Below are 16,364 nucleotides of genomic sequence, written 5' to 3'. Positions count from 1 at the left end.
TACTTTTCATTTTATTTCACATGAAATTAAAATTGTAAAACCACTTTAATTTAATGCTTCGTTACATTTAACAACATCTATTTTAATTCATATTAGGTGAATCATGTAGCATTAATTTTATTTATTTTACAACTTTTCTTCATTAAAAGAATACACAATCGTAGAAAATTTGGAAATAAAGGATACTGAAAAAATAGAAAATTAATAGCAATTAAAGATATTTTAATTAAACATTTATTTTAAGGAAAAATGTTTATGCTGTGGGTTAGATTTCAGCTTTTTGAGATGAATGAGCATTACCAGGCATAAGAACACTGGTGGCCTTTTAAATTTTCTATTGTTCCTCATATGTTTTATTATAATGGCAATCACAAAAATCAAATGTTTCTGCCTTAGTTTGATGTAACTATAAATTAGTAAGCTTAGTTTGAGAAAAGGTATGTAATGAAAGAAAAGGACTGTATAGCACAGGGAGATCAGCTAGGCTCTTTGTGACCACCTAGAGGGGTGGGTTAGGGAGATGCAAGAGGGAGGAAATATGGGGATATATGGATATGTATAGTTGATTCTCTTCGTTATAAAGCAGAAACTAACACACCATGATAAAGCAATTATACTCCAATAAAGATGTTAAATAAAAAATAAAAAATAAAAATATTAGGAAAAAGAAAAACCAAAAAACCCCAAAACAACCTTTATTATGTTGGTAAAGAAATCATGGACTTTACATGTTCAAGATGTTTGATATTTTAAAATTAAAGAAACATTTTAATTCTATAAATCATAGAGCATTATGTAAGTGTAAGCAAATATTTTGTGTTAAGTTTTTAGAGAGGAGATGAGGACAAATATTAACAAGAGGAATTTTTTTTTTTCCTAAATGACCAAAACCATACAGTTCCCAAGTCCATTAAAGAAAGAACGGGAAGGAGGAACCAAAATGGCAGAGTAGAAGGATGTGCTCTCACTCTCTCTTGCGAGAACACCAGAATCACAACTAGCTTATGGACAATCATCGACAGGAAGACACTGCAGCTCACCAAAAAAGATAACCCCACATCCAAAGACAAAGGAGAAGCCACAATGAGACGGTAGGAGGGGCGCATCACAGTAAAATCTAATCCCATAACTGGTGGGTGGGTGACTCACAGACTGGAGAACACTTATACCACAGAAGTCCACCCACTGGAGTGAAGGTTCTGAGCCCCACGTCAGGCTTCCCAGCCTGGGGGTCTGGCAACGGGAGTCAGAATTCCTAGAGAATCAGACATTGAAGTCTAGTGGGAATTGATTGCAGGACTTCAATAGGACTGGGGGAAACAGAGACTCCACTCTTGGAGGGCACACACAAAGTAGTGTGCACATCAGTACCCAGGGATAGGAGCAGTGACCCCAGGGGAGACTGAACCAGACCTACCTGCTAGTGTTGGAGGGTCTCCTGCAGAGGTGGGCTGGGGGGGGGCTGTGGCTCACCGTGGGGGCAAGGACACTGACAGCAGAAGTTCTTGGAAATAATCCTTGGTGTGAGCCCTCCCAGAGACTGTCATTAGCCCCACCAAAGAGCCCAGGTAGGCTCCAGTGTTGGGTTGCCTCAGGCCAAACAACCAACAGGGAGGGAACCCAGTCCCACCCATCAACAGTCAAGTGGATTAAAGTTTTACTGAGCTCTGCCCACAAGAGCCACAGTCAGCTCTACCCACCGCCAGTCCCTCCCATCAAGGCTCTTAGATAGCCTCATCTACTAGAGGGCAGAGAGCAGAAGCAAGAAGAACTACAGTCCTGCAGCCTGTGGAACAAAAAACACATTCACATAAAGATAGAGAAGATGAAAAGGCAGAGGGCTATGTACCAGATGAAGAAACAAGATAAAACCACAGAAAAACAAGTAAGTGAAGTGGATATAGGCAACCTTCCAGAAAAATAATTCAGAATAATGATAGTGAAGATGATCCAGGACCGTGGAAAAACAATAGAGGCAAAGATTGAGAAGATGCAAGAAATGTTTAACAAAGATATAGAACAATTAAAGAACAAACAAACAAAGATGAACAATACAATAACTGAAATTAAAACTACACAGGAAGGAATCAATAGCAGAATAACTGGGGCAGAAGAACGGATAAGTGACCTGGAAGACAGAATGGTGGAATTCACTGCTGAGGAACAGAATACAGAAAAAAGAATGAAAAGAAATGAAGACAGCCTAAGAGACCTCTGGGACAACATTAAATGCAACAAAATTTGCATTATAGGGGTCCCAGAAGGAGAAGAGAGAGAGAAAGGACCAGAAAAAATATTTGAAGAGATTATAGTCAAAAACTTCCCTAACATGGGAAAGGAAATAGCCACCCAAGTCCAGGAAGTGCAGTGAGTCCCATACAGGAAAAACCCAAGGAGAAACACACTGAGACACATAGTAATCAAATTGGTAAAAATTAAACACAAAGAAAAGTTATTGAAAGCAGCAAGGGAAAAATGAAAAATAACATACAAGGGAACTCCCATAAGGTTAACAGCTGATTTCTCAGCAGAAACTCTACAAGCCAGAAAGGAGTGGCATGATTTACTTAAAGAGATGAAAGGGAAGAACGTACAACTAAGATTACTCCACCCGGAAAGGATCTCATTCAGATGCCATGGAGAAATCAAAAGCTTTACTGAAAAGCAAAAGCTAAGAGAATTCAGCACCACCAAACCAGCTATACACCAAATGCTAAGGGAAATTCTCTAAGTGGGAAACACAAGAGAAGAAAAGGATCTACAAAAACAAACCCAAAATAATTAAGAAAATGGTCATAGAAACATATATATCAATAATTACCTTAAATGTGAAAGGATTAAATGCTCCAACCAAAAGACACAGGTTGACTGAATGGGTACAAAAACAAGACCCATCTATATGCTGTCTACAAGACACCCACTTCAGACCTAGGAACACATACAGACTGAAAGTGAGGGGATGGAAAAAGATATTCTATGCAAATGGAAATCAAAAGAAAGCTGGAGTAGCAATACTCATATCAGATTTAGACTTTAAAATAAAGAATGTTACAAGAGACAAGGAAGACACTACATAATGGTCAAGGGATCAATCCAAGAAGAAGATATAACAATTATAAACATATATGAACCCAACACAGGAGCACTTTAATATATAAGGCAACTGCTAACAGCTATAAAAGAGGAAATTGACAGTGACACAATAATAGTGGGAACTTTAACACCTCACTTACACCAATGGACAGATCATCAAAAATGAAAATAAATAAGGAAACAGAAGCTTTAAATGACACAATAGACCAGATAGATTTAATTGATATTTATAGGACATTCCATCCCAAAAGAGCAGATTACACTTTCTTCTCAACTGCGTACAGAGCATTCTCCAGGATAAATCACATCTTGGGTCACAAATCAAGCCTCAGTAAATTTAAGAAAATTGCAATCATATCAAGCATCTTTCCTGACCAAAATGCTATGAGATTCGAAATGAATTACGGGAAAAAAATGTAAAAAACACAAACACATGGAGGCTAAACAATATGTTACTAAATAACCAAGAGATCACTGAAGAAAACAAAGAGGAAATAAAAAAATACCTAGAGAAAAATGACAAAGAAAACACGATGATCCAAAAACTATGGGATGCAGCAAAAGCAGTTCTAACAAGGAAGTTTATAGCTATACAAGCCTACCTCAAGAAATAAGAAAAATCTCAAGTAAACAACCTAACCTTACACCTAAAGGAACTAGAGAAAGAAGAACATACAAAACCCAAAGTTAGCAGGAGGAAAGAAATCATAAAGATGAGAGGAAAAATAAATGAAGCAGAAAGAAAGTAAATAGCAAAGGTCAATAAAACTAAAAGCTGGTTCTTTGAGAAGATAAACAAAATTGATAAACCATTAACCAGACTCATCAAGAAAAAGAGGGAGAGGACTCAAATCAATAAAATTAGAAATGAAAAAGGAGAAGTTACAACAGACACCAAAGAAATACAAAGCATCCTAAGAGACTACTACAAGCAACTCTATGCCAATAAAATGGACAACCTGGAAGAAATGGACAAATTCTTAGAAAGGTATAACCTTCCAAGATTGAACCAGGAAGAAACAGAAAATATGAACAGACCAATCACAAGTAATGAAATTGAAACTGTGATTAAAAATCTTCCAACAAAGAAAAGTCTAGGACCATATGGCTTCACATGTGAATTCTATCAAACATTTAGAGAAGAGATAACACCCATCCTTCTCAAACTCTTCCAAAAATTTGCAGAGGAAAGAACACACCCAAACTCATTCTATGAGGCCACCATCACCCTGATACCCAAGCCAGACAAAGATACTACAAAAAAAGAAAATTACAAACCAATATCACTGCTGAATATAGATGCAAAAATCCTCAGAAAAATACTAGCAAACAGAATCCAACAACACATTAAAAGGATCATACACCATGATCAAGTGGGAGTTATCCCCGGGATGCAAGGATTCTTCAATATATGCAAATCAATCAATGTGATGCCATATTAACAAATTGAAGAATAAAAACCATATGATCATCTCAATAGATGCAGAAAAAGCATTTGGCAAAATTCAACACCCATTTATGTTAAAAACTCTCCAGAAAGTGGGCATAGAGGGAACCTACCTCAACATAATAAAGGCCATATATGACAAACCCACAGCAAACATCATTCTCAATGGTGAAAAACTGAAAGCATTTCCTCTAAGATAAGGAGTGAGGCAAGGATGCCCACTCTCACCACTATTATTCAACATAGTTTTGGAAGTCCTAGCCACGGCATTCAGAGAAGAAGAAGTAAAAGGAATACAAATTGGAAAAGAAGTAAAACTGTCACTGCAGATTACATGATACTATACATAGAGAATCCTAAAAATGCCACCAGAAAACTACAAGAGCTAATCAATGAATTTGGTAAAGTTGCAGGATACAAAACTAATGCACAGAAATCTCTTGCATCCCTATACACTAATGATGAAAAATCTGAAAGGGAAATTATGGAAGCACTCCCATTTACCATTGCAACAAAAAGAATAAAATACCTAGGAATAAGCCTACCTAGGGCAACAAAAGACCTGTATGCAGAAAACTATGACACTGATGAAAGAAATTAAAGATGATACCAACAGATGGAGAGATATACCATGTTCTTGGATTGGAAGAATCAATATTGTGAAAATGACTCTACTACCCAAAGCAATCTACAGATTCAATGCAACCCCTATCAAATAACCAATGGTATTTTTTACAGAACTAGAACAAATCATCTTAAAATTTGTATGGAGACACAAAAGACCCCAAATAGCCAAAGCAGTCTTGAGGCAAAAAAATGGAGCTGGAGGAATCAGACTCCCTGATTTCAGACTGTGCTACAAAGCTACAGTAATCAAGACAGTATGGTTCTGGCACAAAAACAGAAACATAGATCAGTGGAACAAGATAGAAAGTGCAGAGATAAACCCACGCACCTATGGTCAACTAATCTATGACAAAGGAGGCAAAGATATACAATGGAAAAAGGACAGTCTCTTCAATAAGTTGTGTTGGGAAAACTGGACAGCTACATGTAAAAGAATGAAATTAGAGCACTCCCTAACACCGTACACAAAAATAAACTCAAAATGGATTCAAAGCCTAAATGTAAGACCAGACACTATAAAACTCTTAGAGGAAAACATAGGAAGAACACTCTTTGACATAAATCACAGCAAGATCTTTTTTGATCCACCTCCTAGAGTAATGGAAATAAAAACAAAAATAAACAAATGTGACCTAATGAAACTTCAAAGCTTTTGCACAGCAAAGGAAACCATAAACAAGATGAAAAGAAAACCCTCAGAATGGGAGAAAATATTCACAAACAAATCAACGGACAAAGAATTAATCTCCAAAATATATAAACAGCTCATGCAACTCAATATTAAAGAAACAAACAACCCAATCCAAAAATGGGCAGAAGACCTAAATAGACATTTCTCCAAAGAAGACATACAGATGGCCAAGAAGCACATGAAAAGCTGCTCAACATCACTAATTATTAGAGAAATGCAAATCAAAACTACAATGAGGTATCACCTCACACCAGTTAGAATGGGCATCATCAGAAAATCTACAAACAATAAGTGCTGGAGAGGGTGTGGAGAAAAGGGAACACTGATGCATTGTTGGTGGGAATGTAAATTGGTACAGCCACTATGGAGAACAGAATGGAGGTTCCTTAAAAAATGAAAAATAGAACTACCATATGACCCAGCAATCCCACTACTGGGCATATACCCAGAGAAAACCATAATTCAAAAAGACACATGCACCCCAATATTCATTGCAGCACTATTTACAGTAGCCAGGTCATGGAAGCAAGCTAAATGTCCAACAACAGATGAATGGATAAAGAAGATGGGGTAAATATATACAGTGGAGTATAACTCAGCCATAAAAAGGAACGAAATTACATCATTTGTTGAGGTTTGAATGGATATAGAGAGTGCCATATAGAGTGAAGTAAGTCAGAAAGTGAGAAACAAATATCGTATATTAATGCATGTATGTGGAACCTAGAAAAATGATACAGATGAACCAGTTTGCAGGGAAGAAGTTGAGACACAGATGTAGAGAACAAACATATGGACACCAAGGGGGGAAAACTGCGGTGGGGTGGGGATGGTGGTGTGCTGAATTGGGTGATTAGGATTGACATGTATACACTGATGGGCATAAATTGATGACTAATAAGAACCTGCAGTATAAAAAGACAAACAAAGAAACAAAAAAAGCATCTGATACTAAACTTTCTTTGGGTTATTTGTGTGGAAATATGTCAATATAAATGATTCAGACATTACATGAAATTTCTAAAAATATTATATGTTCTGGTATAATGTTATAAGTCATAATTCTAGTTATTACTTTAAAATGTATATCTCAGAAATAGCTAAATTTCCTTGTTAATTGCATTATTATGAACTTTCATCAAATCTTTAACTGTGGTCATTTTAAAGTCTTTTGTCATTTACAGACAGTTCTGGGTGTACTCCAGTGCTTTTGCAAAAATCTTCCTATAAAAGGGTTTCATCTTCAAGGAATTCATGGAAAAGTCTCTGACAAGTACATGTTTCTGGTAACTGACTATACTGCTGAACTGAATGAATAAGCATTTTCAGAACTCTAATGGGAAACTGATGAATTCATAAAAGTGCTAACAAAAGATCAAAATGAAAAAAAAATAATTACTTGGTACTGAGTGAACTGATGGGGACAATTATAATTTTTGTGACTTTCTGTTTGAATATAAATAAATAAATAAATAAATAAATCCCACAAGGACTCAGAGGCAAAAAATATACAAATCAATTTTCACTGCAAAGTAAAGGAGCTGTTACAGTGGAGGATTACTGGACTGACTGTCAATATTATGACATAGTATGAGTGTGTTTTGTGTTTTGTAATTGCAATCATTGTTGCTTTTGTTGTGGTCATCCATTTACAATGCTTGGTGTCAGTTTATTTATCTCTTGTAAAAATAAAATACAATGTGTGTGTGTGTGTGTGTATGTCTGTGTGTGTGTGTGAAAAAAAATCTACAAACAATAAATGCTGGAGAGGGTGTGGAGAAAAAGGAACACTTATGCATTGTTGGTGGTAATGAAAATTGGTACAGCCACTATGGAGAACAGAATGGAGGTTCCTTAAAAAATGAAAAATAGAACTACCATATGACCCAGCAATCCCACGACTGGGCATATACCCAGAGAAAACCATAATTCAAAAAGACACATGCATCCCAATGTTCACTGCAGCACTATTTATAGTAGCCAGGACATGGAAGCAACCTAAATGTCCATCAACAGAGGAATGGATAAACAAGATGTGGTACATATATATAATGGAATTACTCAGCCATAAAAAGGAATGAAATTGGGTCATTTGTAGATACATGGATGGACGCAGAGATTGTCATACTGAGTGAAGTAAGTAAGTAAGGGAAAAACAAATACTCTATATTAACACATATATGTGGAATCTGAAAAAATTAGTATAGGCGATCTTATTTACAAAGCAGAAACAGAGACACAGACGTAGAGAAAAAATGTATGGATACCAGGGGGGTGCTGTGGGAAAAGAAAAAAAAAGAGCGGGACATTTCTTATGTTGTAGATTTTGGTGAGTTTGTGCTCAAGGTTTAAATCTTCATTAAAAAATAAAAAATTCTAAGTCAATCCTGAAAAGGTACATAAAAAGAAGTTAATTCACAACTAAAATTAGTATGGAACTTTGCTATCAAGACTCCATCTATTAATATTTATCAAGATAAATCATTTCTATATCTAAATGTGTATATAGCTAGCAAGATGTTTAATAAGTTTTTTTTTAAGTTGCCTATGAAGATGGCTAGGAAAATTAAACTCATGTATAAGCTCAACAAAGTTTTCCCTGGTAGTAATCAAAGACAATGAATGAAAGACTGAAATTATGGTCAGTAACATATTAGCTATTGTGTTTTAAATGTTCAACATGGTGCTAAAGAAGAAACTATGAAGATGCTATATTCTATTAAAAACTCAAGAAAAACTGTATAAACAGAATATAGTTATGTTGTTACCAATGTTGATTTCCTTCTTGAGTTATCTTCACCATGGAGAAACAGAAAAAGAATATTTTCTTGAGCGGAAAATAAAGAGTAAGTTAAAGGAATATATATGGTCATCAATAATTGAGGTTATTTACAAGGGGATTAAAGGTGAATTTTCATAAAATGTGAAGACAAATTTTCAATAACTTCCAAATATATTTTTGTTACAATGGTTACTGTGGGATATTTCCTGAATTTTCTCTGCTAATCTTACAAGGACACTGTGAAATGTCAAACCAAAGAATTATACAGTAAATGTAAACATTTTTAGTAATAGCCCATCTAGAATGTAAAATCTTTGATTTCCTTTCCTTTCCCTGTGATTAAGTTGGAGTTAGTGGAGAAATTTTTTGTTTCCCATTATGAATTAAAAAAAGCAAGATGCTCTATTTTGTTAATGGAGAACATTGAGTGTGTATTTTTTTCACATTGTGGTTGTAATATTTTTCTTAGCTTTGATCTGTCACTTTACCTCCAAAGATTAGTTTTGGTCTTTTTTTATTGTGTAAGTTTCAGGTGTAAAGCATTATAATTTGATATCTGCATATACCACAAAGTGATCACCCCCTAAACTCTAGTTACCATCCATCATAGTTTTGGTCTTTTTTTTCTTCAGAGATTCATCAGAGGCAAAATAACTCTATAATAATCTTCATAGGAAATCACAGATACATAAATTTTTAGAATCAGATGCAGAAGTACTACTGCGCTAATCATCAAATATATAAATCCTCTTCAAATGTTCACTTTAATTCATATAGTCATTCAAAAATATTTATTAAATACCTCTTCTGACCCAGGCACTTGTGAGCCAGTTAAGATATGATCTGGTCCTCAATGGGTTTACAGTCAAGTGGGAGGATGGATATACTTGCGTATATAATAAAATGTGCAGAAAACAATGATAACATTAGTTTTAGGGTATTATGATAGCATTTAGAAAGTTACCTAATTCCCATGCTTCTGATTATACACTTCATTGTATAATAGTTTCATCTTCAGGCAGCTCTTATAACCAGAAATGTCTTCCTAATTTAACTTAATTTAATTTAAGTAATTTATTTTGGGTACCTGCATGTTGGTTCTCAACCTTTTCCCCTTTCTTATCATTCTTGAAGTATACTGTCCATATCCATTAATAAAAATTATTTCATTAGTACTCAATGGGAAGAGATAGGAGCATATATCAAATAGAGGGTGGGTAAATTGTGTACTTTGTATCAGGTTACTTTCCCCACTTAAGTTGAAACCCATAATGTCAGACAACTTAGGCCTCTACAGTACCAGGAGAGGAAGAGATCCAATATTCACCCATTACCTGAGACCCCTTGATTGAAGAAAGCTAATTGAAGTTCTTTCTTTCCACCAGAGAGGGTTACAGGACTTGTTATGGGCAAAGATAAAGGGCCTATTGCCTGAGTTACAGGTACGTGACCCCTACTCCAGTGATTCTGATATGTCTCCTAAAAAGTGAGGTTCACTGGCTTACCTATTTACGGTACTATGTTAGGTGATACAGAAAAAAAAAATAAGAATATAAAAATACCTTTTAAGTATCCTAAAGAGTATTGGATGTCAACTACCAAGTTGTGAGATAACTTGCCAGTGGCTTGTGATTGATATTACTTAGACTAATGAAATCTCAAATTACTTAAAATATCAGGGTAAATTAAACTTAATTCCATTCAATTCTCTACCTTTTTTCCCTGATCTCAATTTGTTTTCTTGAGTGGGAGAGAAAGAAATAGAATGACAGAGCCCAATGACATAGTATCGCACATGTAAACATCATCTGTTTATAATTGTTAAGGAATAAAATGGTGATAACCCACTGTGACAATGAGAGAAGACAAAACTATAGATGGGTATAATTTAAGGCTAAATGTTTCAGGAGTCAGGAGTGAAGTAAGAACAGAGGAAAATGGAGATTCTTATAAAAAAGCAATGACATTGTGTGGAGTAATGGGGGAGTAGAGAGAATCCAGAAGAACTTTAGGAAAGGAAAAGAGGAAAAAATTCAAGGTGCATCTTAAATATTGATAGGACTTAGACAGTTGAGGTAATGTGGGCATTATGTAGGATGGTGAACCAGTTTGCTGCAGGCACAGACAACATAAAAATTGCAAGATAAAATCGAAAATGGAAGCTGAAGCCTGATCAGGGTGGAAGAAATCGTTTAGATTTTACAGTCTTAGCAATAGATAATCATTGAGGATTTTGGATTTAGGGAGCATCTTGATTATAACTGGAAATCACCTTAATTTCAGCCTTATTTCTACCATCTACCCCTTTCTGATGTCCCAATCTTTATTCTTTAATTTGATAAATATTTACCAAAGTCCTGCTATATACTGGATATGTTCTAGGCATTGTGACAATTCAGCAAACAAAGCAGACAACAATCTCTACCTTCCTGAAGCTTACATTCTTTCCTTTCTCCGTGGATCCCTTCTTTCCATTGTTAACTTTGTTCCCTGAACACACCTCACAATTAAAAAGCTCTTTAGGAATTTAGGAGTAAGAGAGAGCTGGGAAGAAAAAGAGATGAGAAATGGCAAGCAATTGGTGGAATGCTGGAGATTGAGTAGGTAGGTAGAAGTGACTGAAGGGCGTCGTTTTCTTTCCTTGTTAAGAACAGAAACGTTTAGTCTTTACTTTTCAGTCATTCAGGTTGCCATAGCATAAGCTCCCTACATTTCTGCTAAGGTTCAGGAAGGCACATGCAGACAACGGCAAAGGAAAAATAACAAATGCTCAATGGCAAACCTATAAGGCAGCTGAGTTTTTCATACCCCACCAAAGCATTAGTGAGGTTGTAGGTTTTAATAGTCAGTGCCTGACAATTCTATTGCCAGGAATAATAGAATTTATAAAGTTTGGGATATACTGGATGTGAAAGAAAGGAACTTCAAATAAGAGCAGTTGACGGACTCTGCTACCACTGTAAATACTCTAAAATGCTGTGAGAAGATGTCAATGTTTCAAATACTAGTCTTTGAGAGAAGTGACAGGATGCGTAGTAAATATAGAATGGTAAATATTTAAAGTCTAAATTAAACTTCTGCTGAGAGCTTTTTCCAATTGAATTTAAGTTCACAGTCCTTAGATTCTGAATGATTGGCTTAAACTGACTGGTGTGCTGCTGTGTCTGCTATGGCCTTTGGCAAAAGTAATGACTGTATATTGGACATATTCTGCCTGAGATCATTGTCTAGGGCTTGGGGACTGGTTACTTTCTAAATTTCCAGGATGGGGCCTTTGCAAAATATGTTGTAGTAACTTGTTGGATTTTTTTAAAGTTAAGCATGTTAGTGAGTGACTTGGTGTTGAATGGATTCAACTGCCAATATCCTGAGGGTAACACACTGAGATGAGTTTCCTTAATTTATGTTCTCCTAGGACATCATCTATTTCATACAGGCTTTTGAATACATATGAGGGAAGTAAATTCTAATCTTGTCTTTTCCAATTAATGACTTCTCATTTTGTGCTTTTGCGTGCTCCTTTTCTTTTCTCCTTTACCCTTGATTAGTTTATCTAACGACCTGTCTGCTAAAACCTTTTTTTCAAAAAATTATTTCTTGCAATCATTTTCATTAATTTATATTTTACTTTTTATCAGTTATTTTTTCTGCTATCATTGTATTGGTTTTCTTTATTTTTTTTCAGCTTCTTGAATTGGATGCTTATTTATTTATTTTTTCTTTTTTCAAATGTAAGTATCAATATTTGAGGTTGTGACTGCTCCTCTCAGCACAACTTTATCACATTGCTTCCAATACAAATTAGTTTTCTTATTATTTTCCAGATGTCTTTTAGTAGATTTTAAAATTTCCATTTTGAATCAACAGTTTTTTTTAAACCAGGTGGTATGTGTTTCATTTTTAATTTTGTTATTAATTTCTAGTTTTATTGTTTTGTGATCCAAAATATGTTGCCTTCATTGTTTCTACTTTTTGGAATTTGGTTCAGTTCTTTTTGCCTACTAAGTGGACAAATTTTATTAATGTTCCATGGACATGTAAGAAATAGGTGTAGTTTTTCTTTTTGTGATATAAGGGTTCAAAGCACAGTGATTACATGCTACATTATTAATTATGCTCTTTAGGATTCCTACATTTTTACTTATTATTTCTCCACTTGATATGTCAAGGATGAGAGAGGTAAATTAATATTTCTTACTACTAATGCATTTGGCTGTTTCTTCTTGTATATCCTATATAGGCATACCTTGAAGATATTGTGGGTTCATTTCTAGACCACCACAATAAAGTGCATATCTCAATATAGAGTCAGACGAATCTTTTGGTTCCCCAGTCCATAAAAAGGTTATGTTTATACTACACTGTAGCTTATTAGGTGTGTGCTAGCATTATATCTAAAAATTGTATATACCTTAATTAAATAACACATCATTGCTAAAAAATTCTAACCATCATCTGAGCTTTCAGCAAGTAGATATTTTTGCTGGTGGAGTGTCTTTCCTGTTGCTGATGACTGCTGACTGATCAGGGTGGTGGTTGCTGAAGGGTGGGGTGACTGTGGCAATTTCTTAAAAGAAGACGACAATAAACCTTGCTGTATCGAAAAACTCTTCCTTTCATGAATGTTTTCTCTGTAGCATGCAATGTTGTTTGATAGCATTTTACCCACAGTAGAACTTCTTTCAAAATAGGAGTCAATCCTCTCACACCCTACCTCTGTTTTATCAATAGAGTTTATATAATATTCTAAATCCTGTGTTGTCATTTCAGCAATCTTCACAGCATCCTCACCAGTAGTAGATCCCATCTCAAGAAACCACTTTCTTTGCTCATCCATAAGAAATAACTCCTCATCCATTAACATCTTATTATGAAATAGTAGCAATTCAGTCATATCTTCAGGCTCCACTTCTAACTATCTTGCTATTTCCACCACATCTGTAGTTACTTCCTCCACTGAAGTCTTGAGCCCCTCAAAATCATTCATGAGGTTTGGAATCCGTTTCTCCAAACTCATGTTAACATTGATATTTTGAATTTCTTTCATGAATCACAAATGTTCTTAATGGCATTTAGAATGGTGAATCATTTCCAGAAGGTTTTCAATTTACTTTGCCCAGATCCATCAGAGGAATCACTATCTATGGTAGCTGTAGCCTTATAAAATGTATTTCTTAAATAGTAAGTCATAATTCCTCCTTAATCCATGGGCTGCAGAATGGATGTTGTGCTAGCAGGCATGAAAACAACATTAATCTCATTGTTATCTCCGTCAGAGTTCTTGGGTGACTAGGTGCACTATCAATGAGCAGTAATACTTTGAAAAGAATCTTTTTTTCTGAGCACTAGGTCTCAATAGTGGGCTTACAATATTCAGTAAACCGTACTTTGTTGTTCAATTTATAGAGCACAGGCAGAGTAGACTTAGCATAATTCTGAAAAACTGTAGGATTTTTGGAATAGTACATGAGCATTGGCTTCAACTTAAAGTCACCAGCTGCATTAGCCCCTAACAAGTCAGCCTGTCCTTTGAAGCTCTGAAGCCAGGCATTGACTTCTCTCTAGCTAACAAAAGATACCACCTAGGTGGTATCTTCTTCCAATATACAGTTGTTTTATCTACATTGAAAATCTATTGTTTTATGTAGCCACCTTCATTAATTATCTTAGCTAGAGCTACTAGATAGCTTGCTGACGTTTCTGCATTAGCACTTAACGTTTCACCTTGCACTTTTATATTGTGAAGACAGCTTCTTCCTTAAACCTCATGAACCAACCTCTGTTAGCTTCAAACTTTTCTTATGCTGCTTCCTCACCTCTCTCAGCCTTCACAGAATGGAAGAGAGTTAGGGCCTTGCTCTGGATTAGGCCTTGGCTTAAGGGAATGTCGTGGCTGATTTGATCTTCTATCCAGAACACTAAAACTTTCTTCATATCAGCAACATGTGCATGTTCACTGGAGTAGCGCTTTTAATTTCCTTCAATAACTTTTTCTTTACATTCACTACTTGGCTAACTGTTTTGTCCAAAAGGCCTAGCTTTCAGCTTTTCTCAGCTTTAGACATGCCTTCCTCACTAAGTTTAATCATTCATAGTTTTTGACAAAATGAGAGCCGCTTTCTTTCACTTAAACTTTTCAAGGCCATTGTATGGTTATTAACTGCCCTAGAAATAGGGAGGTCTGAGGAAGGGAAAGAGATGGAGAACAGCTGGTCAGTGGAGCAGTCAGACCACACATAACATTTATTGATTAAATTTACTGTCTTATATGAGGGCAGTTCATGGCACACCAAAACAATTGCAAGAGTAACATCAAAGATCACTGATCACAGATTACAAATATAATAATAATAATAATGAAAAAGTTTGAAATCTTGTGAGAGTTGCCAAAATGTGACACAGAGACAGGAAGTGAGCAAATGTTGTTGGAAAATTGGCACTGATAAACTTGGTCTATGCAGTTACCAAAAACCTTAAATTTGTAAAAAATGTAGCACAATAAAATGTAGCAAAGTACAGGGCTTCCCTGGTGGGTCAGTGGTTGTGAATCTGCCTGCTAATGCAGGGGACATGGGTTCGAGCCCTGGTCTGGGAGGATCCCACATGCCGTGGAGCAACTAGGCCCATGAACCACAATTACTGAACCTGCGCGTCTGGAGCTTGTGCTCCGCAACAAGAGAGGCCGCGATAGTGAGAGGCCCACGCACCGCGATGAAGAGTGGCCCCTGCTTGCCACAACTAGAGAAAGCCCTCGCACAGAAACGAAGACCCAACACAGCAAAAATAAATAAATTAATTAAACTTCTACCCCCAACATCTAAAAAAAAAAAAAAGCATTCTTTTTAAAAAAATGTAGCAAAGTACATTAATTTTATGAATTTTACTGCTAAGTTATTTGATCATAACTGTAATTCTGCATTTTGGATTGTACACATTTTCTTTTTTTTTTCGCAGTACACAGACCTCTCACTGTTGTGGCCTCTCCCGCTGCGGAGCACAGGCTCCAGACGCGCAGGCTCAGCGGCCATGGCTCACGGGCCCAGCCGCTCCACAGCATGTGGGATCTTCCTGGACCAGGGCACGAACCCGCGTCCCCTGTACTGGCAGGCAGATTCCCAACAACTGCGCCACCAGGGAAGCCTAGTTCATCATTTTTAATGTGTGTACTTCAATTAAAAATGGTTATGGCATCTGTTTCCTTTTTGTTTTCATTTGCCTTATACATATATGTCCATCCTTTTAATTTTACCTTTTTGATTTGCTTTAGCAGTCTCCATGGTCAAGCTAATAGGTGAATTTAGCCCACTAGTATAAAAGACATGTTTGGTATTTTGTATTTTATCATATTACTGCAATTTTTTTGTTTTTACATTTTTATATTCTTGTTTGTTTTTGAAACTTGCAATATAGTTTGAATTTGTTTTGCTGCTTTCTTGTTTTGTGTAGTTTATAACTAATTTGTAATTATTTATTTGTAACTATTGTGATTTTTTTCTAATAATTATATTTCTAACTGTAAATTTATATAAGAACTTAGTTCTTTATTTTTAAATGGAAAGTCTATTGATTAGTTACTGTCTTTAATAATAAAATGATTATATTTCAATGTTTTATCACCTTAGATCTTTCCTTTCTGTACCTGATCTTCGTTAATAGAAACACTTTTCTTAGTTTTTTATTATTTTCAGACTTCAAGTATCAGCTTTAAATGACTCCTCTTTCCC

The sequence above is a fragment of the Lipotes vexillifer genome, unplaced genomic scaffold (assembly GCF_000442215.2).
Source record: "Lipotes vexillifer unplaced genomic scaffold, Lipotes_vexillifer_v1.1 scaffold163, whole genome shotgun sequence".
NCBI classification, from domain to species: Eukaryota; Metazoa; Chordata; class Mammalia; order Artiodactyla; family Lipotidae; genus Lipotes; species Lipotes vexillifer.
The sequence above is the reverse complement of the archived record's forward strand: the minus strand, read 5'-3'. Positions refer to the sequence as shown.